The sequence below is a fragment of the Apus apus genome, chromosome 17 (genome assembly GCF_020740795.1).
Source record: "Apus apus isolate bApuApu2 chromosome 17, bApuApu2.pri.cur, whole genome shotgun sequence".
Taxonomy (NCBI): domain Eukaryota; kingdom Metazoa; phylum Chordata; class Aves; order Apodiformes; family Apodidae; genus Apus; species Apus apus.
The window spans coordinates 11129739-11156779 of NC_067298.1; positions in this window are offsets into that span (position 1 = coordinate 11129739).

Consider the following 27041-nt stretch of genomic DNA (forward strand, 5'->3'; position numbering starts at 1 on the left):
CTTTTTTAAAAGCCCACTAGTGAATTGCATCAGTGAGAAGTTGGGGAGGGGGGGAGGACGTGGGGGGGGGCAGGGAGACACCCAGTCATTTTCTGTGATTAAAAGGCAAATTTTATTCCTCTAGAAACTTGGAAGCAAATGTGGCGTTGCTATGGTTTCACACCCACTGGCTGGAAATGACAATATTAGCAGCGTGACCTGGTAATTAGAAACTGTGCCCCCAGGTCAGACTGCGGAGAAAATAAAGAGAGATTACGGAGTCCTAAAGACACAGCATAATGCTGCGGGCTCCTGGGCTCCCTACCTTTTATAACCGGCCCATTTAAATGCAGATTATGACTTTCCACCTGGGGCTGCTAATCTGTCTCACAGCCAGATCAAACAATAAGGCATCTCTCCACACTGTGGGGCCAGGGTGCTTCGGAGCTGGGTCTGTCATCAGGTCTGTCAGGCTGTCTATCCCCCTTTTCTCAGGGTAAAAACCAGAGGTTTTCAGTCGCAGATGATTATTTTTCCACCCTGAGTGTTTACCTCCTCCTGTCCCGCCCTCAAACCCCAACGATTTGGAGCAAACCAGGCTCAGGTTTTCCTCTCGGGGGTGCCATGTGGAGCAGGGGGCAGCCATCGAGCTCATCAGCAGGGGGCTGGCGTGCCCTCAGTTCAGGGGGGAAGACTTCTGCACTGGTACTGGGAGAGCAGGAGGGTGATCTTGAGGAAGCAGGTGGCTCCTCTCAGCTCAGCATCCCTATGATGTCACGAGGAAGCACTGAGAGCCCAGAGTCACTCCCAGCCCAGTAGATGCTACTGGTCTGAACTGGGTGAGGGTGGCTGAATGTATATTATCCCCACAGGAGCTGCCTGCCCCAGCACCTGGGCAATCCCATCCCTCCAGCCCATCCCTGCTGAGATGTCTCACAGAAACAAGCAGCATCCGTGTCCAATAGCTTGAAGACCATGCTTCACACTGAAGGACAGGGAAGACATCCAAACCAGGATGGAATACCTGCACATCAAAGCTGGGGAAACCTCCAGATCCAGAGCTTGTTCTGGTCCCCACCTTAGCTGTGGGCACAATGAGCCCTTTTGTGTGCAAAAACACCCAAGAAGTTCTACCCTGGTAGAGGTACCCATGGCTCATCCCTGCCACCCTCAGCAGACCATGATCTGGTCAGGAAAAAAGCAGCCAAGGTGTTTCCAGCTGCATTTCCTTTGGTGGCAGCTGCTGGTGATGGCTGGGTGGGGACTGTCCCCAGTCAGGACTTGCACAGAACACAAGGAGGTGAGCAAGCAGCAGGACAGAAGTAATCCCTATAAGCTGGACATTAAAAACACATCCCCCCTTTTAAACATCAACAGAGGAGGTGATGCCAACATCATTAGAGCCAGATGACTACATCAACACCCCCAGAGAGAGAAGGGTTTAAGCTCCTTAGACTCTTGCACCTGGCTGTTTAATGCTCTTCCTTCACACTGAGAGCATTTCAATGAGGGCCAATAACCACACTACACACTTTGCAGCCTCCATCCACATGCCTGTCATTTGTTTTCTCACAGCCCAGAGCAGGTGTCAGGTGCATGGTCATCATGCACCTTCTGCAGCTCTTCAGAGAGAGCCAGGAATGTTGTCTGCTGTTCATAAGATGCCAAACCTAAGGCCTCAAGACCCAGTTCATCCCACCATGAGCCTGTGACAGACTCTGGTATAAAATGAGGGGTTTCTAGGTCCCACTCTCCTCTTGGATGGATAGGTACCATGTCTGTCACTTTATGAGCCTGGAAACCCAAGTTCAGAAAGGTCCATCCACGACCAGTTTCAAACATTCTCCATTCCAGAGCCACCATAACCTTTTCAAAGAAAGACAAATAGAAAATTACATCCAGAAGACCGAAGAGGACACAGTAGATGATGCTGTGTTGTAGCTATGCTAGAGCAATGAAACAAGGACAACTGAGTGCTGGAGCATAAGGCCCTGGGAACACCAGAAAAGCAAGATCATGTCTCTCAAGCCTTCACGCACACATCTGTGGCATCCAGGCAAATCTGAGCTCTTCTGTGCCTCAGATCCCCCCTGAGATCCAGCTGCACTGCAAGAGCATCTCTCATTTGACACCTGGAAATCAGAGAGACCTGATTTTGCACAAGGTCACCACAGATACCAGCACTGCAGAAGTTATTTAAGGCACCTCAGTCCTGTGGGCAGCAGGAGCCACTGAGGCCCAGCCCATGGAGAAAAAAGATAATAAAAACTGAGCCTTATTGGCTTCGTACTTGCCTTCCTCAACCCCTCTGCTGCCTCCCATCCCCTGCCCTCACCCCCAGGCCCCCTTCCTTCCCAAACTGTCATGGTTTATTTTGTTTGGGTGGCTTTTCTCTCTCTTTGCTCCCCCGCCCCTCACAAACAGATAGTTTTCCCATGGAGATCCAGCCGCTCCAGGCCTATTAGCATCCTTGTGCATAATTAGAGCCCCGGGCATTGTCATGCAAAGCAGCCTCGGATGACAACACTTCAGCCTGGACGACGCAGAAACGCTGCGAGGAAGTTTCTCACACTGGTTTTAGCCAAGGCAAACTGGACTGTGCACGGGTTTGAGATTTTAATTAATCTCTAGGTGCTGGGCTCCCTTCCAAGGAGGAAAGAGCCCCAGCCACCCATGGGCTCCTCTGCACCCACCCACCCACGGGCTTCACGTCTCTGTGCAATATGCTCATTAAAATAAATTAAAATGCCCAAGCAGCCAGAGAATCTTTTCCCAGCAGGCGAAAGGGACTCAATCAGTGTCTCCATCACAGGAAAGTGTCTCTGATGGGCTCTGTCCTCCCTGCTCTCCCTAACAGCTCACATGCTGGCAAAAAAAAGCTGGCAAAAAGCTTTCTCTGCTCCTGTGTCAGTCTCTTTAGGGGTCTTCTTCTGGCTCCACAGGTCTGGCTGGACACTGGTGGTGTCCCTTGGGGGAGCTTCAGGCAGTGTAATGATGCATGGGGGAAAGATGGGTGAGGACAACCCAATGAGAAGACTGGCTCAATGCTGAGCCCTGCTCAGCCAAACCAACCCCCTCCCAAAACCTTCCCCTTCACAGCCCCATTTCCCCCTTTCCTTGGGCAGCAGCTGTGAACGGGTGTGTGCATGGCAAAGGCACAGTGTCAGAGAAGCAACATTTTCCCAAAAATGCCATAAATTAGGAGAAGCAAATTTTCAAATTCCACCAGCAGAGCGAGGGGAAAACACCCCTGTCTCCCTACCCACTGAGAACAGCCACATTTGCCATATGGCAGAGCAAAAGATCAGCTCATAAAAGGAGAATAAAGGTAAAATCATAAGCAGGCTCTAAGAAATACCTAAGTCCTGTTTCCAGAAGGGATTTAACTTCCTAATGGGCAAAGTCCTGCTCACTCGCAGGGGGATTTGCACACCATGTGCAGCAGTAACTTCTGCAAAGAGTTTAAGAATCTCCAGTTGGAGTATTTTGCTCCAGGGGAGAACATTTCAACACATCTTATCACCCCCCAGACTGTTCACTGCAAAACCGCAACAGGTCCATTTCTTCCTGCCCCACACCTGGCTGGCAAGGGTTCCCTCCCAGCAAAACTCATCTGCTTGTGACTGCTGAGTTTTTAACTTTCACCACCTCCAGGTTTGGCATCAGCTGCCCCTCCTCAAGCAGCAGCACAGACAGCAAACAGCACCATTATCACCTCCTTCCCCAGGGCCCCAAACTGCACATCCCTGCCAGATCAACAGCAACGGAAGGGGCAGAGGCCAGAGGGGCTGCTCCAGACCCACCCAATGGCACAAAGCAAACCCAAAATCACAGAATCAAAGAATCACAGAATCGTTCATATTGGAAAAGACCTTTAAGATCACTGAGTCCAGTGCTAAACCATATTCCTAAGCACCAGATGAACAGGCCTTTTAAACACCTCCAGGGCTTCAACCACCTCCCTGGGCAGCCTGTCCCAGGGTTTAATAACCCTTTCAGTAAAGAAGTTGCTTCTAATATCCAATAAACTCCCCTGGTGCAACTACAGACCCTTCCCTCTGGGGTCCTGTTTCTTGTTACTAGGGCAAAGAGATCAACCCTCCCTCTCTCCAGCCTCCATTCTGGGAGTTGTAGAGAGTGAGAAGGTCTCCCCTCAGCCTCCTTTTCTCCAGGCTGAACACCTCCAAGGACCCTCAGCTGCTCCTCATCAGACTTGTGCTCCAGACCCTTCCCCAGCTCTGTTGCCCTAAATCCTGCAGCTGCTCCTGAAGCATCAGTCATTTGTCCTGGAGCACTGCCATACCTCCAGCCAGCACCACAGCTCCAGGCTGATGGGAGGGGGAGAGGCAGGTCAATACATCCCAGATGAGGTTTTCACCTTCCTTGTGAGCTAATAAAAAGCCCCCAGCAAGAACCATCAAAAGGGGAAGAAGCGGCTGAGTTCAGAGCGGGTCTGGGCAGCACGGCCAGGGAATTGAAATGTGTTGAAACAATTTGGGACACTTCTGGGAAGGTCAGAGATTAACGCTCCTGGCAGGTCTAATCCTTCCTCTCAGCAGCACCCTGCAAGCATGTTCCTCCCTAACACCAGCTGCTCTGCTCCTCTACCAGCTGACGTGGGTTTTGCCACCAAGGTCTCAGTGTCTTTTCATATCCCTTGACATGCTTTGCCAACATTTTCTGTAACAGTAACAAGAATGCTTTGGATACAAGCATTTCGGAGAAAACTGGTGGGAAGCAGGGGCGGCAGGGAAGGACAGCATCTGCCCTGAACCACTCCTGGTTATTATTTTGCCATTCTTTGCCCTCCCTCACACTAATCCCTGCTCAGCAAAGGACAGGACTGCAGGCACGGCGCGTACACACCGCAGGAGTTTTCCCAGCACATGGTAGACAGGACTTCGTTCTACCTGATCATCCCAGAGCTTTCCTCATATGCCAGTGACCCTTCAGACTAGAGTCATAGCCCCGAGTCAGGATCCTGCTGCAAAAGGTTGACTCACAGTAGTTGGAGTCTCAGGGGAGGTACCCGGGACACTTCTCAGGTGCTCTGGGTTTAACCGTTAACCTCCAAGCTCTGCTCTTTGGTTTCCCCCTGGGCATGTGCCCACCCTTAAAGCCAGGCCCAAAGCAGCAGCCTGGAAAACACGCCTACGGAAGGGAGCAGGTGTGAGTCAGCAGGAGGGGACGGGGATTTTTCCTGACCACAGCCCTGGGAGATGCCAACCGCCCACGCCTCTGGCTGGCCAGCCCCGCAGAGCTGTGGTCACAAAATTAATGACTTCAGCCAAAAATACATCTGTACACCCTGTACATCAGTGGGTCATGAAAGGATCTGGTACTCATTAACAGCCCCACGGGGCTGTGTGTGCCTGTGTAGCCCTACATGGCCTTTCCCTGAAGAGGAACAGAAGAAAAAAAAAGCTGCAGTGAGGGAGCCAAAGGTGGTGCAAACACTGTGTATCTCTTCCTCTGTCCTCTCCTGCTCCCACCCACCCTACAAGGACAAGAGCTCGGCTGAGGGGCCACTGTGACCAGCTTAATACCACTTGAGTAGTGAATGCTGACGGTGGAGCTGCCTGGTGGGCACACCCATGGGACATTGGGCTAGAGCAGGGGTGGGGAGACTGTTCAGCCACAGGGCACCAGAAACCCCAGACAGGTCTGCCTTAAAGGTGGCACCGTTTTGCTCAGCCGTTTCCAGGGGTTTTGTGCTCCACTCACCACACACAGGCAGCCACTGAAGTATCCACAGCAAGAAACCCCCACCTGGGCGGATGCAGGGGCTGGGGAGGTCAAACACAGCTCCTGGCTGCAGCTCCCAGGGTGTTTGCTTTGCCTGCCCCCAGACCTCCCCACAGCAAGGCAGCCAGAGCTGGGGCTGACCTGGCCAGTGACCCATAACCAGCCTGGCCCAGCCCCTGATTGCAACCTTCTGGAGGGGACCAGCAGGTTTAATGCACTCCTGCAGGATGGGGAGCATGCCAAGAGGAGCTACCAGCAGCACTTCCCCTCTGGGTTTGGATGGTTTGACTGACAAGAGCCTCCTGGAAAGCCAGGTGAGGAACAGCAGAGACCAGCCAGGCCAGTGCTCAGGTGCAAATCTCCCAGCATTCTCAAGGTTTGAATCCAGCCGAGGTGGGGAAGAGGCAGAGGGTAATGATGGAGCAGGACAAGGCCACGCTGGGGACTCAGGTCACACCGCTCCAGGGGTGGACACTGTAGACAAGTCAGAAGCAGAGCTGCAAACACAGGTTTGCTGTCTGTTCCTGCTCCTACAGATCCCCCTCACCAGACCTGGTGGCCTGAGAAATGTCCTGGAAATGTCTCCAGTTCACTAGGATGCTTTTCTAGTTCCCTGGTAGAAGAGATCACCAAGCCCTTTTGCACTTGTTATTTTAGCAGCTCTTTGCCCACAAGATCTTTGTTTTCCCTCCTGCAAGGTTTCCTGCCTGGGAAGTGATTTTGCAGCAGGACAAGAGCTCACAGGGGTAGATCACACGTGGTTGTCCCACCACCGGATATAAAGAAGTTGAAAGAGTAGAACAATGCAAATTCCATATATTCCCCATGTCACCTGCTCTATTCTCCATTTACTTCAGAAAGAAAAAAGTAATCCAGACAAATATTCCCAAAAGTTAACCCTCCAGCACACTTTCACATTCATCAGTTCAGAAAATGACAACTCCTTGCATAGACTTTCTCCTAATTCATATTTTATACAGGCCTCATAATTCATACTCAATCCATCTTCCTCCTTATTTGTTTTCTCTTTTCCCCTCCTTTTTTTTTTTTTCTTTTAACCTGTTTAATCCTTTTAAGTTCAAGGATTTGAAAAGTAAATACTATAAAAGATGAAAGGTGCGTTGGAGGAAATCAACTTTGATAAGAGGCTTTTATGGCTTGTAAACCTTATTCCGGCCCTTTGGCTTGAAAGGCAACACTAATTTTAAGAGCCTTATGCAAGCCTCACGTTGAGCTTAGAAAAAAACTATACTGGCCTAGAAATGATGGACACCTGGCTAAGGGTCTGTCTGCTCACAGCATGCTGGGAGTTGGGTGACAAACGAGAGGACAACTCTGGGCTTTTATCATCATTGTTCAGAAGAAACCAAGAAACAGCCCAACAAAAATTGCAAAGGAAATAATTTTTAAAAAATTCCAAACCTCAGGATGAAGATGAGTAGCAAAACCCTAAATAAATGTCAATGTGATGCTCTCCCTAACACAAGGCTACAGCAACAGAGCATTGTCCCTCCAACCCACCCCTGCAGAGCAGATCAGCCAGCGAGCAGCACATCTAGAGCAGCTCCATGTCATGCTCACATGCACCAGGACCCCTTTCCAGGTAGGACCAGTACTGAAAGTGTTAAACCAGCCCCAGCTCCCCTTCGCAGGACAGGCTACAGCCCCCCCCATGGCCAGGACCCGGGTGCAATTAGATCACAGCTTGGCAGAGCCAGGAGATTGCGTAAGGAGTGTTTGGAGACGGAGACGTGTTGTTTGACAGCGCAAACACACGACTGCATCAGTTGTTTGAACACAGGCCACAAGACGGGAAGGGAAATGTCTAAGTGGACAGAGCAGAGCTCAGGCCATCTCCTCTGAGTGGCAGATGGCCTGTTCCAGGTACCTAGGGCTGAGGTTGGGACCCAAGAACCACTCCCCTCTCCTCCAACAAGCCCTTGGCACCAGGTGCCACCAGCAATGCCATCACCCTCCTTTTCCGGTGGGTGACAGGAGGTGGAGTCATTCCCACCCCATCTCTGGAGGTGAACAGCCACCTCTCAGGGCGAATGCCAAATGTTAGACCCTACTTTTGCTGTTACAAACAAGACAACTTGCTCCTGCCCCAGGTCCTGCCCGCAAATCATTCCAAAATGGATTGCTGCTGGGGGCTGAATAGTTACCCTGGGAGAGCGAGCGGCTGCAATCATCATTCCCTCTAATGCTGCTTATACAGAGACAGGCCTGGCGCTAATTAGCATCACGTGGGAGGCTCATGCAAAGCACTATTATGAAGGAAATTAGCTGCAATCCCCAAGAGAATTATCTACCAGGAGACCTCTTCCCAGAGGGGCTGGAAGATTCAGTGGTGTCTGAATGTCAAGTGCTGGAGAAAGACCATCAGGTGAGGGGAGAGGAACTGGCTGAACACCAGTGCTGTCTTTCAGAACAGGGCTGGAGACTCCTTAGTGCCATGATATGTTTGAGTTATTTAAGTGAAATCTACAGAGATTCCCATTGTCTCTGGAGCTGGCCAGGAGGTGAGCCCCATCACACAACTGTGTGCCCTTGGCCACATTCAGGGACAGATGGGCACCTTCCCCCATGCCATCTCTTTGTGGCATGCACACTGGGTCCCAGCTCAGCTCAGGGCTTTGAGGCAAGTAATTATTATTAGTAATACACTAAAAATCCCCTCCCACAGACATGCACTGCTTCTGTATCTCCCCAGAACTGCTGAGAAGTTTTAGCCTGAGTTTGCATCAAAAACTACCACAAAAGGAGGAAGTAATATATATAAAAAAGCCTGCTCAGCCACCCTAAGGTTTTCCACCAGGCTTTGACTCAGGTCCTGCATGTGTCTTTGGGACAGCACGGTGCAGGAAAGCACAAAGAAAATACGATCTTTTTTCAGTCAAGCCCAGTGTGGAGCTGAGGCCTCAAGCTCTGGATGTGGCAGCCGTGCCAAGCAAGGGCAGAGCAACGAGCTCCAGCGCCCTGGCAGAGGGAACAGCTTGATGGACCCAAACTAATGGGATCTGTGGGGGTTTTGCACGTAGCCTCTGCTGCTGCTGGGTGCTGCTAATGAGCAGCATGGGCTGCAGAAGCAGGCAGAAATCTGGGCTCTCCTCTGCGGGGTCAGGGAGGCAAAATGGGAAGCAGCAAACTGTTGGGAACAAAAATATTTTCCGGTCTAAATAAGCAAAATGGATAAAGGGTGTGAGAAAATGCAGCAGGCAGAGAACACAGACTCAGAGCTTAAAGCATTTACCCCAGCCACCGAGTAGGGACAGAAAGCTGGATTTGGGGATCTCAGCTCAGTTTGATCCCAAACCCCTTCACACAACCTTCCCCTGGCCCTCAGGCACCATTTCTACACGAAGCCAAATCCAGCTGCAGTTTCAATCAATCTCCATGCAAGCACCAAACCAAGTATCATTCCAAAGAATACACAGGGACACTGCAAACCCTCTGCTCAGGGAACACAGCAGCTGAAGTGGTCAGGATCCTGGAAGAAATGCTGCTGGGACACCCAAGTCCATTCTTAAGAAACTGACATTTGGAGCTCTGCCTTGTCCATGGGACTCTTGCATCCATTTCCCTTTTAATATTTTTTTACTGAAAAGCAAATATGTTTGTAAACACTAATCAAGTAGCTCTCACCACTGAAAAATGCTTTCAGCAGATCTGAACAGCAGAATCTGTTTTCACTACCAATTTTGAATCTCCTGCAGATCTGCAAAGCCATGAAGCATCTTGTTAATGTGCTGGACTGAAGCAGCACAGTGGGCTAGAAATGGCAACAGTGAAGCCAGCTCAGCTTTTTTCCATTATCAAGGCTGAAAAAAATGCCAGAAAATAGTAACAATAATGAAAATAATCAGGGGAAAAACGGCTAAGGACTTTTTCATAACCACATGTAGCAGAGTTATCTTGGGAAAGACTTTCCATCTCAACCCAGATGTCAGGTGTTACACTGAAAATCCGCACCAGACCCAGGCTCAATTTTCAAGGTCTTTTTTTATTATTGACTAGGCCAGCAAATCGAGGATTGTTTCACAGCAGTGCTAAGCAATACCCAATCTTTGGCTAATTTCCCCCTGGGAAGCACTTTAGGTGGGTCAGGAGCTGAAGCTCAGGGCCACGCTCAGGAAGGAGAGGAGGAGATGAGACCCAGCGTGTGCTGTCCCTGTGCCACCTCCAGCACAAGGACCAGGATGGGATGCACACACCTCCCTACCACTTCCCACATCCCTCCTCCAGCCACATGCAGCAACCCCAGGAGCCACCAAGCTGCGTGAAGACAAGGTGAGAGAAAAGCAGCCTCCACTGGTGGGATGCAAAACCTCAGATCTTCAGTATTAAAGGACACTCTGGCCAACACAAAGCCTTTGGACCACAAGTGTCCTTCTCTGGGGACCCCAGCCTGCTCCACAACAGCTCCCCTCTCCCTGCTTAGCAACACCAGTGACCAGGGGATGTTACACAGAAGGAGAGGCAAACCTTGCAGCTGTTTTGTTAGGCAGCCCCACACTGCAAATGCAATTTGCTAACAGCCATTACAACGTGCCTGCAACATTTGGCCACCAGACTTGCTCCTTATTTGTTTTCAGAGGACGAACGATTGCTCAACAGCTGTTGTGTAGGCCCCGTTAGCAAAAAAAAAATAATAATACCCTATCTTAAGTACATCTCCAGGGAGACCAAGTGGTTTTTCCACTTATTTATACGCCACCAGTAGCACCAAGGGAATCTTACCAAGATCATACCAGCCCCACATGGAGAGGAACCACCCAACCCCACAGGAATGCCGGCTGCCAGGCAAGGGGTGAGGAGGAGGAAGGACTGTCCTCCCTGGGCTGGGAGGTGCAGCTAAGGAAGTCACCCAGTGTCATAATGGGTGGCCGTGGCTCAGCTGGACATAAATTTCTGAGGTCTGAGTGCTCAAGAGGCTGTTTCCAATAAAAACGAGCATCCAGGAGGAACAGCTGCCTGCACATCCCCAGCTGCCATCACGCTTCCCAGACCATCCCTGTAGCAGTACAGGAAACCAGTGGGGCCAAATCAAGGAAGGAGGTAAGGAGCCCAACAGCCTGGGAACAGCAGCATAAGCATTTGGACCACACATCCATCCTGCACAAGTTCTTGGCTGAAACAGGCCTCATAGTCCAAGAGCTGGTTTGGTTCATTTAAGACCCGGAAGGGACCCAGCAGCAGGGAAACATGCACACAAGATGTATGAAGGGGCAGGCAAAGCTCCTTTGAACTCCACAAGCCCTGAAAACTGTTTCAAATATTGGGGGGGATGATATTAATTATAACAGTTTCTCTTATGCTTGAAGTAGTTGACATGCGCATCCCACTTAAAAATTAAGTTGAAGAATCACAGCTGCCCACATACCTGCCTTCCAAGGGCCACACAGCCCCACCAAGCCAACACTGCTCCCTGGAGCCATTTCACCTAACAGATCAATGCCTTTTTGGATAAGAATGAGACAGGTCTCTGGATTTACAGTTGTCATGCCATCATCTCTTGGCACAATGGACAAGTATCCCCCCCCTTCCGCAAGAGCATCACATGAAAGTAATATCATGGTTGTCACCTTAGTCAATAAATCAAATAATGGACCTTTGGAATGAATATGAGCTACCAAATGGCCCTGCCCTGGGTTTGAGACCTGCATCCTCTGGATAAGATGCATTTGAAACACTCACAAGCACTTCCACTCCCACAGCCATGTCTGACCTCGTATCAACATGAACCCCTGTAATGGCAAAAAATTATACAAAAAACTTCAAAGATTTAACGAAGAAAATAATGAGCCTTTTCTCCTAAATTAAAATCCTTTTCTTCCCTTTTCCAACACAGCAGGGCTTACACTATCCCCGAGTCTGAGAAATAAAGAGAGCTTTCATGTCAAAAAGGCTATGCATTTATGTAGGCATCTCAAGCAACCTTTAAAACACTATTTTAATTAGCAGAAGTTTCCAAAGCCTGAAGTTACACCCAAACTTTCTTCATGTAGGTGCAACGTTGCCAAATTAGCAGAGGTAGCACCATGCTGGTTTTTTACAGTACAACCCAGAGGAGGTGAGTCTCCATAAGTCTACACAGGCTCCCAGCAGGACATAATGCAAGACTACGGCTTCAAGTGGTGAAAAAGACAGGGATGAGGAGAAAGTAACCCCATATTGGAGCAATCTTCTCTTCCCAGCCATTAATTGTATCCTGCTGGCACAGCCGGGTCCTAAAGCATGTCAAACACTTTCCCCCTCTGAACACTTGTTAAGGAGGCTTTAACCTCTTCACTCCTGAGTCCTGATGAAGTCTGCTGAGTCAGAAAGAAGCTGGAGAAGAGGTCCAGGGGAGCAGGACTCAGAGGTCACCAGCCAGCGTGAACCTCAAGTGCCTAACTTCCTTCTTTTGCAAAAAGCCAATAAATGGGGAGGGGAAGGGGGGGCAGATGCCTCTGCCGGGATGAACACTGGTGGGAACCCACTCCTGCTCCTCAGCTTTGGGAGGATATGGTCCCAGTTGGGGGTCGTCTAAGATGAAAGAGCTTTTGACATTTTCAGACCAAAGGGTCCTATTTTTGTTTTATTTTTGAGGGCCACATGCAGTCAGATGCCTTTAATGGTGCTAGAACCAGATGGGCCACCGGTTTCTTTGCTCATACAGGGCGCCGGACATAAAAATACCATTGAAAAATGAGGAGTCAAAGCTTTCCCTTTTTCATTTACTGTTTCTGCTCTTTTCCTGCTCCTGGAGGCTGGCACTGAACAGGAAGGCGGCTGGAACAGTCAGCAACTGCCTGAGCCCAGGGGGTCTCCAAGGAAATAGTGATGCCAAGAGTCAGGAGATTGGAAATGAAGATGACAAACTGGGTTCAATTCCCAGTTTTAAGACTTTTGCAATGTCCCCCATTCCCTGGACCAGACTCATGCTGTCTCAGCCTGGCTGCACCCTCTTTGCCTGCATCATCAGTGGAGAGAGGTCAATGTGCCAAGGGGTGTGAAGGTCCTCCTGATCCTAGAGGGTTTCTCCACATCCCATGCTTTTCTCTCCAAAGGTCTCCAGGGGAGCTGAAACTGCAGAGAAAGCCACTCACAAGAACAGCTTCTTTCCAAAACTACCTCCAGCCATCCCTGTTTAATCCCTGTTAAGAGGGATGACTTAACCCTGCTCAATATTCAAGATGCTGAGCAAAAACAGAAGAAGCAACAGGTCAGTGTTGTAGTCCTGGACAGGAATCAAACTCTGCCAGGTCTTCAAAAATTAAGAAATAGTTCCCATTTTCAATAAGAAACCAAATGAAAATTTTCAAACTTTTTCAGCTTCTTGATTTTTGCTTTTTCAGTTCTTGGGGTTATTTTTCCCCTTTCTCCTTTACAGAGACAACAGAAGGAAAAAAGGAATGAAGAAGTAAGAGGGAAACCACAGGGAAGGGAGAAGGGTGGAGGAGAAGCTGAAAATCAGAACATTCAAATCCAAATTTTCTCCACAAAAATTAATTGGTTAGATTTTAGGGAAGAGAGGATCAAGCTTTGACTGAAAAATTCCAACCCAGTCAATTAAAATAACCCTCAAGCCCTTTTTGCTTAGGAATGATCCCCCAAGCCCATGTCCCGCAGTCCCACCCCCGAGCTGCAGCCCTACAGGAGGGAGGCCCAAAAGCTGCAGCTCCACGTGGCCAAGGCACATCGGGGTGTTTGGAAACACACAAGACCTCTCCTCTCTCCCCCTTTCTTCCTCCCAGAGCGTTGTATCACTCCCATTTCTGCACAAAACGTGCAGCCAAAGCAAACACAGATTCCTGGAGCCAGCTCTCAGGAGAGCAGCTGCACAAAGCCAGCAGCCCCCATCCCTCAGGACCCCCTTTTTTGCCATCAGCCTCACAGGCCACATGCACACAAGACTCTTCTGGCAGCATCCATGCACTCAGGAGCTGGGCTTTCACTTGCCTGTGAAGCCAGCAGCCAGGTTTCTGCTCCCACAGCTCTTCCAGCACCAAACCCCACGACATTGATGGAGATGGTCATTCTTGTAGCACAGGGTAGCTTAAGCTCCCCAACCCCAAATATCACCTTCTCCTTCACCTTGTATCCAAAGGTGCTCTGCAATGGGCAGAAAATATCTGCACTCTGCCCTAAAGATAAATATATCTCAGGGGAAGACACTTGTGGCGTAAAAGTCATCCTCAGACCAAGCCAGCCACAGCCCATCATTGCTCCAGTGCACTGGAAGCCACTTGTCCAGCTGCCCCAAATGGGCATCACAGCCTGTTTGCCTCCACCAGAATAAGCCCCACCCTGCGATGCAGAAGAGCTGAGACTATGGTCACACAGAGCTTCAGCTTCCACACTGAGAACCCTTTCTGTGAGCTGGCCAAGGATGCACAGCAGAATTCCCAGGCAGAATAAAAAAACGGGGAGGCGGGGGAGGAATAAATGCTCATGTGCAGTTGGGATTGGGAAACCCAGGATGCAGGGGTGCAGACGGCTCTTTGGAGTTACAGTCTTTGCCCTCAGCCTGCCTGTAAATCCATATGGACACGGAAAAGGACAATATCCTGCTGCTGGTCCCAGAAGGACACAAACACCCTGTACATGGTCCCAGGAAGCTGGGCTGGGAGCTGCTGCCCCTCTGCCCACAAGGGAACTGGGACAGGTACAGGGAGCCTGCCTGTGGGAACACCCCACTGAGCCAGAACAAAATATAACCCAGCCCTCTAAAGAAAAGTAACAAAATATTAGGAAAAACAAATGGAAAGTGTCTAAAAAGACCCCACCAAAACATTTTTATCAACAGCTCCAGGGCTTCGTGCTTGGAGGCACTTTTTGTGGCCTGGTTGGCAGTGCCACCCCTGGGGCACAGGGAGGACATCCTCTGCCCTGGGGCACTGTTTGCCCTGCACAGACCTCCTGCAGGCACATCATCCTCCTTTATCTGCACGATCAGGATAATTACTGATGGATGTTTTTCCCTTATCTTTGCAAATGAAATTTTGAAAACAAACCAGTTTAAGTTTTCTGCCCTGGAACGGAGGGTGGGTTGGTCAGAAGCTGAGGGAGCCACTTGAGTGGTGAAAAACCACCCTCTTCTTCCTGACACTTTTTCTATTGTTGTGGGAAAACAAACCAATTTTCCTGTGAAAAGCAAGGTGCAACCAAGAATTTCCAGTTTCCAGGCCTGCTCTGACAGCACCTGGAGAAAACATAACAAGCACACCTTCCCAGGAACAGAAGTGTGTTTTGGTCCAAGAGCTATTTTTATCCCCTCCCAAAATGTTTTGGCAAAAACCATGAACATCCTGACACTTCCTCTCACAGACAAGATAATGTGAGAACAGATCGGCCCGTGGCTCGAGGAGGAACTTGAGAAGCAGCCAGAAACAAACCCACAGGGATGGGGAGCCACCACCAATGGGCAGGTGTCACCCAGGGCTCTCCAGATCCTGAAAAGCAGCAAGGAGCCCAGGCAGGGTTGGCAGCAGTGGGATGGGAGTAACTTGGCTCAGGCAGGAAACAAGATTCCCAGTGCTGCACCTGGCAGGAAACAGGGCTGAGAAAGAAGAGCTGGAGCTGCTCACCACCAGCAGTGCTTCCTTCATTCAAATCAATTGAAAACCAGCCCATATAAATCTTATTTCCTCCTTTTGACCTGAATTAGCCAAGCTCTATATTCCTTCTCCCACTGCACACTGGTACTCCTGCAGCCCCCCTGGCCCCATGACCTCCCCTCAGCCCCTGAACCAGCCCCAGCTCGAGCCACTGGGGGCCACATACACACAGGGGATGTATCTCCAATCCATGAGGGCCCCAGACTGTCCAAAACGTTGAGGAAAAAGGCCCCAGCTCACATTTGCAATACACCAGAGGACAAGGTGGTGTGGAGCAGAGGGTCCTTCCATCCTGAGTAATGAGAGGACACCTTAAAGTATGTGATGAACACCACAGATGTGGTGTAACTCTGGTTACCTCTCAGATACCCTGGAGACACCAATGCACTGAAGGACAAGTCACACCTCTCAGCTCAACTTTCTACTTTCGGAGCTGTTCCCATTCAGCAACGGGATACCAAGAAGTGCTGGAGCCTGGTTTTCTCCTGACCTACACTTTGCTCACCCCAGGCCAAAAGGGAGATAGAACTCCCCCCAGGGCAGAGCAGTTATGTTCTCTTTCTCCTTCCACTTGGGCAAGCAGCAGCCACCAGGTCAAAGGGAGCAGCTCCCTGTGCCCTCCCCTGTGAGAAATAAATGCTGAGCTGATGCTGCTGCAGCACTTTCCAAGACTGAAGAAATACAGTTGCTTGGGACCCTCTTCAATGATCCTTGCTTGGAAGCCCTTCCTTTACTTGCTCTGCTATGTTGCACAGCTACAACATGAAAGAGAAAAAACCCATTTTCTGCAGAAGCTCCCGGACCTTTGTGCCCCTCCCCAGCACAGGGCCCCACCAGCCCTGCAGACAAGGGGTTGCCCCATGGGGCTCTATCAAAGCACTGCCTGGCCTTCACCAGGAGATAGCATGGTGTTGGTGGGTAGTAAGAGAAGTCGCCAAAAATCTCACAAACCTCCTCCTGATCCTTCAGCTGACCTCAGCTTAGCCTTCCACTTTTCCCTGCCTATCTTCTCCTCCATCAGTGGCACTAACATCAATTCTCCAAGCCAGAACCTGCTCTCCTGGCCACATTTCCACTGGATCCAAGCACCGCAAAGGGCCTGTTGAAGCAGCAGCTTCCTGCCAGCCTCAGAAATGGCAAAGTCTGGGTGGGCAACTAGCACAACCACCCCAAAAACCACCAGAAAGCAACCAGAGATCCATGACACTATCATACATCCCCCAACCCATGCAGCCAAGCAAAACCATGTGGTGGTTTGGAGATGTGGCCTGATAGCCACCAGGGAGCAAGGACAGAAACCTGCCAAATACCACTTGCTGGAAAACTTCAGAGGTTTCAGTTGCCTTGACTGACACTTTGCCAAGGACACCCTCCTCTCCCTTCCCTCCATGGTATTTCTCACCAAGCTCCAAGTCTGGAATCCAAACTGGGACCGTCTCAGCTTGCCTGGGTTGGGGTTGACTGCTCAGGTTTTCCCAACCTCCTCGCAGTGATGCTGAACAGCTTCCCTGAATTCCTGTAAACATTTTGGCCAGCCTGGTCTGAATTAAGGGTTTACAGAAAAACCCAAGTGTAAGTGCTGGGGCTCAGAGCTGGCCACAGCTCTACTTTCAGCTAGTCCTGGTGGCTCTTGAAGTTGGAAGACTAAAAAGAAAAGAAAGCAGGCTAAGGGAGCCAAGCAGGGAGAGATGAATCACCTCACTTTGGGAAAGCTGAGGATGATGGGGCAGAGAAAAAAATATATATGTATAGTTCAGTATGAGGTCACATCTTCAGCCAAAAATTGACATAAGCTAACAGAGGAACAACAGCATGCATGATACATCAAGTCCCTTTCAGGAACACACTTGGGGGAAATCAGAGTTGCTCAGAAGCTGGGATCTGAACAAGCTGCTAATCCATCCCCAGCCTGGAGCCTACTCAGTCTGACCTGGGAAGCTGGAAACCCCCATGGACACTGCAGCTCCCAGACCTTACCAGTCAGGGGTGCCCTGGGGTGGGCTTGTCCACAGAAACCCACCTCCTTTTGGATGAGGAGAGACCCAGGGAGAACAAACCTCATCCAACAAGTGATGCAGGGCATGAACATCCTGATGGAAGACGATGAGGAGGATTGGACTACAAGAGAAGGAGGACTGAAGACCCCCCACACACACACCCTGCTTTGCAGGGGTACAGGCAGAGAGCCAAATTCATCCTTGACCTAAACTCCCACCTAATGGATGCAAGGATCTTTGCCTGCCCTGCAGCCATGCCAGGAGCCAGCCCGTTGGTACCCAGGATGCTCCTGGCAGGCACAGCCACAGCTCCCGCCTTCCCCTTTCCCTCCACAGCCAGACCCTCAGTTTTTTCCCCCCAGCAGGAGGGCACAGCCCATTAGACAAGGCCTGATTGCTCCTCCTCACCTCCCCCGTGACACAATCGAGTGCGCATACAAGGCAGAACAAAACAGTGACAATTGGTGACAAATGGACTGCACAGCATCCCGTGGCCCCGTCGCCAGGGAGACCCCGGCCAAGCATGGGCGGCTGCAAGTCAGGGACAGCAGAGGGGACACAGGTGCTGGGAAACTGGGATGGACCCATTTGCTAATTGCACCCACTGAAGGCGAGGAGGACAGAGCCACCGTGGGCTCACCCAGCCCACCGGGAACTGAGCCCCAAGCCCCAGCCTGGGAGAGAGGACTGCAACCCGTCAGGCCCAGCCTGCTCTGCCTCCCTGGGGCCATCGCCCTTTAATAAGGGTAATTTTCCAGAAGTATTTTCCCAGGTCAGTGTCGTGGTTTGACAACAAACAGAGAGGGGGGGAAAGGGTTTCACTGTTGCTAGCACTGGCCCCGCAGGCAGCACCAAGCCCATTTCCAATGCTAAATAACCCAGCTCTGTGCTGGACATTGTATCACCAGCCTCGCTTTGCCAGGGGAGAAACCCAGGCCAAGAGAAGGGGAATGACGCCTGCGCTCCGGCTCGGTGCTGGCAGAGCCAACAGTCTCTTCCGGGAACATCTTGGAGTGACTCAATGCCTTTTACTTTCAATGCAAGTGATGTAAGTGCCCTGCAGCCAGCGTGGAAGCACTTCACACTCACCCAGGGCTGCAGACATTCTCCAACACTCAAAGCACCAACAAAACTGGACATGCAGTTCCTGACATTCAGCGTCCCCTCCTCCAAAGCAGCTGCAAACGTTGCCCTGGCTTGGGCTGTTTCCCAAGGAATACCTGCAGCAGACACCTGAAGTAGCCACGCAGCAGTGACCGCCCCTGGAGAATGACTTTGCCTCTTTTCCCCTCTGCTTCCAACAGAATTGTGCTTCTGCAGCTTTATTCTCTCCTGTCCCCCTTTTGCTGCAGGCTCCCTCAGGAGAGGTCCCCCAGGTGAAACCCAGCATCCTTCCTCAGGCTACATGCATTTCAGCTACACTTCCTCCCAGGACCCCCCTCTCACTGTGCAGGTGGGCAAGAAAGAGTTAAGGCTGCAGCTGCCAGCCCGGCGTGCAGAGTTATGCTCAAACTGTTCCCACTGCTGCATGAAGTCAGCTGTCATTAGGGAACAAAGGAGTCCCGAGCAGCTCGAGTTGTGTCACACTCAGGAGGCACAGAGACTGCTCCCTGATTAGGATTTCTAAATCAGTCCCATCGAGGCCCAGAGAATAAAGGCCCAGAACAATGAGCGGGGGCACATTCACACAAGCAGCAGTCCCCTCCGGCCCCCACCCCCTCACACGCTTCTCCTCCCGCCCGCTTACATCTCCATGAGGACCACAGCCACCCTGCTGCTCTAGGGCCTGGCTCTCCATCCCTGCTCACACTGCATTTGGGGTATCTTCTAAGTCACCAGGACTGACCATCTCCTCAGTGGGGACCTCTTGGCCCTTGATCCCGGCGCTCCAAGGAACCCATCTTGGGGCCATGCAGTGAGGATGCTGGAGGAGGCAATCCCAGGCAGTGATGCTTCCTGGATCCCTCCTGAACAGCCATCCTGCCCGACGGCCAGAGCACTGTCCCCTCCTGACTCCCCTCAGCAGCTGAACATGGTAGCAGTGGCCACCACAGCCATCTGCCCTGAGCCCAGGGCTGGCCAGGCACACCAAGCCCCACCACTGTCAGCCAGGATTGGCATGGATAGATGGATTTTTCTTTAAAAACAAGGTGCTTTCCACATGTATAGCAAACACATTCACATATATAGCCAACCTCAAGTGAAGCAGGACCAAACTACCTGCAGGGATGGTCATCTCTTGCAGTCCTGGACTGTCACATCATTGCCCCTTTGTTCCAGGGGTACTGACACTTACCAGATCTCCCCACACTGACTGTGAGCATCACCCACACCCTCTTCCCTGAGCTTGCTCTACAGAGGTTTTTCTTTCCTACTAACCAAGACTTAGTGCACACAGAAACAGACTGGAGGCTGCAGACCCAGTTCCTAATTGCATCTCAACCCAGGCTGACTTCCTCCATGAGCATGTGAGTTCTCACACCACAGGCAAGAGGGAGTTATTGGTTTGGTTGGTGGGGTCTATAGAAACTTCTCTCAGAAAAAACAGGAATTCCAGCACAATATGATGCAGTGCAAGTCAAAAAACCCAAAGGGAAATCAAAACATTTGTGAATTTGGAGTATTAAAAACACAGAGGCAGGAATTAAGTGGTAGTAAATGCTATTCTTGGCTCCAAACCTGGCTGTGCTCATGACATTGGCTTTGTCAATGAAGAGCTTTCTGCTTCGTTTCTTCCCATGCAGAAGGAGGATGGGACCCTATAAGTGGTTACTTCCCACAGGCACAAATCCTTTACAACAGGGTTCCCACAAGCAATGACAAACATGATGGGACCATCCTCCCACCACGCCCAGTTTGTCTGGAGCCATGACTGGCTGGGGGCAAATGGGGGTGTCCACCAAAGCAGGGCCAGGTGCCAGGCTGTGTTCCTGGCCTTATGAAGTCTCCAGGCAGAGCCAGGCAAGCTGGCCAGCCTAAAATCCATGCCTGCCCATAGGCTGGGCCATCGACCCAGGCCCAATTTCCCCATCCCAGCCCAACAGCCTCTCCTTGGAGAGGTCTCATCTTCACGCAAAGATCCTGTCATTGCCCAGAGCCAGAACGACGGCTCCTTCATCCCCCCTGTCTTCAGATTTGGGAAGACACAGAGGGATGGAAGATGGGAGAAGGGCTGAGGGTTTTCCTTGCTCCCCTTGCCCCGAGGTTGGTGCTCCGAGGCGCGGGGCCGGGCGGGCAGCGGGAGGCCGGCAGCCAGCAGGTGCGGTGAATAAATATCCCGGCAGAAACCAACACGGGGAGAGGGGGAAGGGAAGGAATATAGATATCGGGCATCCCACCGCAGCAGGACACGCACGCAGACACACACACACACGCACTAATCCCCTGGATTTGCCCGTCATATGACATGCCCGCTGCGGCCCAGGGAGGGGCTGGAGGCACGCCTCGCATTCACGCCAGGGAAGGATTTTCATCTCTCGAGAGCACAATGAGGGGGGAAGGAAGGAGGAGAAGAAGAAGAAAAAAAAAAAATAAAATAGAGGCGGGGGGCGGGGGGGGGAAAGCCAATCAAGGCGGGATCAGCTGTGGGCTGGGCTGCTGCAGGTCTGCTTGTCCCAGAGGGGGGTGCGGGGAGACATATTGGACCGTGTGGGAAACCCACAGTCTCAGCTTCTCACACATTGTTCTCCACCCCGGCTCCCCCCAGCCCCCAGCCAAAGCCGTTAATGCCACAAAAGATACTTTGCCCATTGTGCCGGGGACAGCTGAGAGGATAGAGTTAGCCTTCCACAGCTTTCCTGCCTCCCTCTCCTGCTGGAGAGGGGAAGAGGGGACAGAGCAATCAAAATGGAGAGTTTGATGCTCACCATACAAAAGAATTAAATCCACTTAGGCCCTTTTCTCGCTAATCTCGGACTGTGGGGGGTTAAATATGGTTACATTTTCATTAGGTACTAATAGCAAAAGGGCAGCTAATGGTAGCACAGACTGCCGCATTGTCATGCAGATGGCTCTGAGAAGGGCTACCCAGCATCCAGCACGGGCTGCAGCACGATGGCATGCCCGGAGTGGGAAATTGTGTCACTCAGCATTGTCAGGGCTGAATTCCATCAATGGGAAAAGTCATGTTTCCTCCGCTGAAAGGAAACAAGTTAAAACGCCCCGGGGAGGGGCGGAGGTGGCAGGGAGGCACCTGGCTCGGCAGGGACCCTCCTGCTTTGTGGAATGGTGGCCAGGGTGAGGGGCTGGTGGCTTTAGGTGGTCACCCCCCATACGATGAGCTCAGTGGCCACAAGCTATCAGTTCTGAAATGCCAGCAACTCAGCCAGCCAGCAGCAGGAACTGGGAAGATACCCCATCCCCTTTCATTTGGGACTCAGGGTACACAGGACACCAGCGTCCACCACTGCACAAGGCAGCATGAGACCAAAAAGCCATTTTCCCCCTTTATCTTTTTAAGTTCTTTTCTTGCAGCCAGCTCAGCCTCACTGTGCCTTTCTCTACCCCTACTTTCCACTGAGCTGGAAACTGAAGATTCATTCAGAGGATGAAATTGGGTAAGACAGTAAAATGCATCTCGGGGAAGGGACTGGAGGACCCTCAGCCTCACTGCCCAGAGCTCAAAACCCCATCCAGAGGAGCGCCCAGGAAAGGGCACATTTCAATTAACAGAGAATGATTCCCCCCATCCTGTACAGCACCATCAGAAGCCACTTGCATGATGTGACTATTTGCACAGTGCCTGTCCTGTCACAAGCTCCTTTCGACCAGGGACAGACAAATTCTCCATCTGCACAACGCTCAAGTGCAAATTTCCTTATGAAGTCCAACACCACGTCTATCTTGCCTGACTGCCAGAGACCAAATTTGAGCCAAATTTCCTGCAAGCATTGCTGAGTTTTGCAAGCTCCAAGTCCTCGGAGAGTCACATTTTCATGCTTCTCGCTATAACCTTGAGAGCCAGAGCTTGAGTTTTTATGAAAGCTGAGATTCTCAATGCTCTGGAGCCAAGGCTTTCAGGGAGAGATCAGAAAGGGAGAGCAAGGGAACGCATGAAGGTTGGCAACAGGGTACATCACACTTAGATTGAGTTGAAATATTGTTGTGCCCTTCCCATCAGCAAGAGATCAAATAGGACCTTCTCTTCCACCTTCTAGCCACACAGCTTGCTGGAATTAGACATATCTTATACCTCTGACATGGTGGCAGATTTTATTGACAATGCCCAGAAATACTTCAAGGTTGTTGACAATGAGACAGATGGATAGATGGACAGCACGTCTCAAACCCCACTTCCCCAGGAAAGCCCTCTATGGAATAGCACGTTGTGCAACAACCACGATAACATCTTGACAACTCACACCGATATTTTTCTGGTTTTGGGGAGAGCTGCAGTGTTGCAATCCAGGCTCAGGGTTAAGAGCTGGAGTTCTGGAAAGCTCATCCCTACAAGGAGTGTCATGGAGAGGTGTTTGGTCCAATGTGCGCCCAGAGGGGCAGGAGCCTCCATTGAGAGCAAAGCCCTGCAGATCTGCTGGACCTGCTCCAGTAGCTTACACAGCTGATGATCTCTTCTGGGCCAAAATGTTTATTGTTTCCCAGCAAAGTTGTACCAGAAGCACAACCGCAAAATATGATACAGCGGCGCTCAAAGTTTAACACGTGTTATTTTTCACTCCTGCGCCTCAGGACTTTCCTGCACTAACATTAGCCAGGGAGGCTCATTTGCTTCCTTCAACCTGATAGACCAAAAAAGCGAGGGGACAAAAATCAAATCTCACCAGCAATGGGAACCACTTCTGAGGGGAAGCTGCCTTCGGAAACCCAGCCACGTCCCAAAGTTACAACGGGTCTCGGCAATTACGAGAAGTAAAACATTAAAAAGCATGAGGCAAAGTGCATTTGCATGCTAAAAGCTCCCTTCGGCGGGGCTGAAAGGCTGTATCCAACAACAAAGCACAAAACTTCCCTCTCCAAAAATACATTACCCCGGGTGTCACGTCCCCCCTGCCAGTTTGCACCCCAGAGGCTGCGGGGTGCAGAGCTGGTAACGGGTGCAGCCACAGCACCTCTGCACCAGGCATTTTGGATGTGGACCCAGATGGATGCCTAAACATGCTGGACAAGCCAAGCTGGAAGGGTTAATCCATGCTCAGTCATCCCCATCACAGCACAGCCCCTGGGGCTCAGTGGGGAGGGGAGTGCCAGGAGGTTTCCTTGATGGGGCGGATTTGCCAAAAACGGCGATTCTGAAAACCCAGCCTGGTTCTGCAGTTGCTGCTGCAAAAACAGGTTTGAGTTTGATTCAGAAGCCACAGGTGGGCAAGTTACCTGAAGGCCATGAGGAGGAAACTCCTACATCCGCTCTGAAAGCACAAACCTTCAGCTGGCCAAGGAAGGAGGAGAGCAGGAGGAACTCCTCTAGGGTAGGGTTTCACCTGAAAACAGCTTCATGCTCAAAACATGAGCTGACAGGAGGCCCTGAGCCAAAGCCCTGGGCTGAGGGCTGGGAGAGGCAAACTGAAAACACTAATTACAGGTTTCTGAACCTCTAACAAGGGGCAGCTAGAGAGTGGGGCTCTCCTACTTGGGACTCTCTGCAGAAGTCAAGAGTCCATCCCACTACCATTTGCCCATCCCAGTCTCGTCCATCTGCACACCAAGGGTCCTTGATACTGTAATTCTGCCCCATCCATGCTCCTCCTCTTCTCCATCCTTCTCCCCTCAAGAAGGTTCACCCATGGGTTTAACTGCCAAGTGATCCAGTCTCAGTAGCACTGTAGGGATGAGGTGCCTCACTAACAAAGCCACCAGGCTATTTCCTGCACACTTGAGTCCATGCCTAGAGTTCACAGGAGGTAAACCAGCCCTCCAGAGGCCCCCCAAACACGCTGAGCTCTGGGAGCACCTAGAGAAGTAACCCATTTTAGGACATTTAAAAGCAAATAGGGGACAGAAAAATAAAAGGCACATGTGGGGCTTGCAACACACAAATCCTACCTGATTTCTGTCTGTGGCAGTGAGGAAGACCTGAAAAGGACAGGCTGCAAGAGAAATGGTTCTCTTTGTACGTGAGAGGGTAATCAGGTACAGGACAGTGACCCTGGACATCTGACCACCCAGTTTTAGGTATTACAGAGCAGCAGTCAAGACCAAAATGCATGAAATCACCCAACAGCCCATTTTGGAACAGTATCAAATTTCAGGTTTCATGGCAGAAGTGGCAAAGGATTCATCTGTGAGCTATGTCACTCATCATGAGATCAACTTCACTCCAGGACACTGCTCAGGTTGGGTGATACCTCCTGAGACACCCCTGTCCCTCCCAGGGCCCAGCCACAGGGTGACACACACCACAACCTCTTAAAACAACACACAGAAAATACTCAGTACTGAGGGATTCCTCCCAACCTCTGTTTAGAGCACCAACTTCAGCTGCAAAATTTTCTGTTAGAGAAGTGCTGGACAGGAGCAAGCTGGGAACGAAGAGGGAAGACAACCCTCCAGAGACCAGCTTGGAAGACAGATGACATGCCCATGAGCTGCAAAGTCTTCTGGAGCTGAACCACAAAGCAATATACAAACCACCACACAAACACACACATTTTTATCAAGCAAGGGCATTTCTGGATTCAACACAAAAGAAGGGCTTTCCCAGAAGAAGGCTCATTAGAAGTCCTCACCAGTCCAGTACCTTTCCCCTTTTTATATAAAATATAATAATAAAAAAGAAAAGCAGGACTTGTTCTTTTGAAGGCTGTTTTCTTTCATCCCTCCTCCAGCCCCTGTTGATCTCTTGTGGCCGGGCTGTTACCTCCGGCTGAGCGAGCAGGCTGCGAGCCAGGAGCCCCGCTCCTGCCAGGGCCCCCGGGGCATCCCGCCCCGGCCAGACCCTCCTCCCTCTGCCTCCTGCCTCTCCCCAGCCCTGGGCAGTCACCTCGGGAGCAGCTGGAGCCCCTGCCAGGCGAGAGGGCTTGGGAAATCCATTCCACCCCAATTAGAGCTCAAGACTATCACGCAGCAACTGGGAGCAGCGGTGCTGGGGCAGCCTCCCCCCTGAAAGACTTGGTAGGGATGGAGGTTTCTGTCCAGGAGAAAAAAAAAAAAAGAAAAACCAGAATTTTGAGGGTTTAGGGGACTTTTCGTTGTTGGGTTTTTGGGTTGGCTTTGATTTTAAAAACTTTTTTTGAGGCAGTAGCTGTTGGGCCCCTACAAGGCACATGGTGCCCCCCATCACAGCCTAAACTCTCTCTGACCCTCACGGATGAGAAATGAGCAGGGCTGGATGCTCAAGGCTGTTATTGTTGAAATCTGTCAGCACAGAGTTACAGAGAGCCTTTGCCTACTTGCTGCCCTGAATATTTGCCCAGCCAGGCTTATCTGGCAGCAGGTCACAACATGGAGCCATATCCCAGAGCTGGGCACCAACAGGAGGTGCTGGAGGTGGATTCACCAAAGAGGCAACAGAGTCTACAAAGCCTCTCCACCTCACCTCCCCAGGCAGCCCTGCCAGCAGCTGTGCTTTGTGCCAGTTCACTTCCAGCCCTGATGCAGCCCTTTCCCAGCTCCAGGTGACCACATCCAGCCCTACCCAGCCCCAGGAATTCAAGGTCATAGGGGATGATCAGTGACCTAAGTCCTTATCCTGACAAGGACTCACCACCTAAAAGTCCCAGCACCAGCCCAGAGAGTGCATCCTTCATTTGTAGCACAGCAACACCAAGACAGCCAGGCTGGAGATCTCAAAGGAGGCTCTGAAAAACACAAAGGATTCATTCTGCTCTGCTCAGCCTTTCCTACCTCTCTGCTAGAGAGTAGGAGTGGGCAAAGCTCCTGCTTCAAACTCATTCTGTCCTCTGTGTGTTTTACTGTTCTGACTGATGGAACAAAGCAGAAAGCTGCTCGGAGCCAGGACAAGAGAGAACGACAGCCCCTGCCCTCAGAGAACTTATAAACCCAGGAGACAAGATGTAACACGAGGAGGAAACAGGCTGGAGGCCAGAGGGGTTACCATAAAAATAGGATGGTTTAGAACATCTTTGCTGTGGGCATAAATCACTACCAATCTCAGGAGCACAGAGCAGGTCCTCTCCCAAATCAAACCCACCTCCCTACAACTTGTGCCAGAGCAGCACAAAAACACCTGTCCCTGGTGTAAATGAGATGGGTAAAAAGGGGTGTCTGAGCCCGGGCACCAGATGGGCTGGAGGCAAAGGGACTTGAGCGTGTCTGGCCAGAGGGTTCAGTGGCAGAGCCAGCAATGGACTCCTGACCTCCCAAAGCTTTGATGATAAAGCCCCTTCCTCACTGCTACCTGCTGAGGAGGGGAAAAGCCTCTTTACAGCAGCAAGGCTTGAGTCAACCAACTGCTCACCATGAATTTCTTCATCCAACCTTCCCCGCTCCACTCACAAGTCTGGGATGGCAAAGGAGGGATTCCTTTTCTTCCCCTGCCCCCCAAGAAGGAAAGACAGGAAGGGCTGGGGGAAAGGGGCACCTTATTTCAAATAAACAAACAAAATTTATTACCGGACACATCCCTAAGCCCTCAGCCCAGGCCGGCAAGCTGCAGCTGGGGTGTCATAAGCACATAAATAAAGTTTACAGCTAAACTGGCCTGACCCAGTATTGCCCCGAGGTGCAGGAGCAGTATCTTGTCATTAGTATGCAGAACACATCGCCTTAATGTCTGCTCATTTGTTCTCAGCCCACTCGGCTC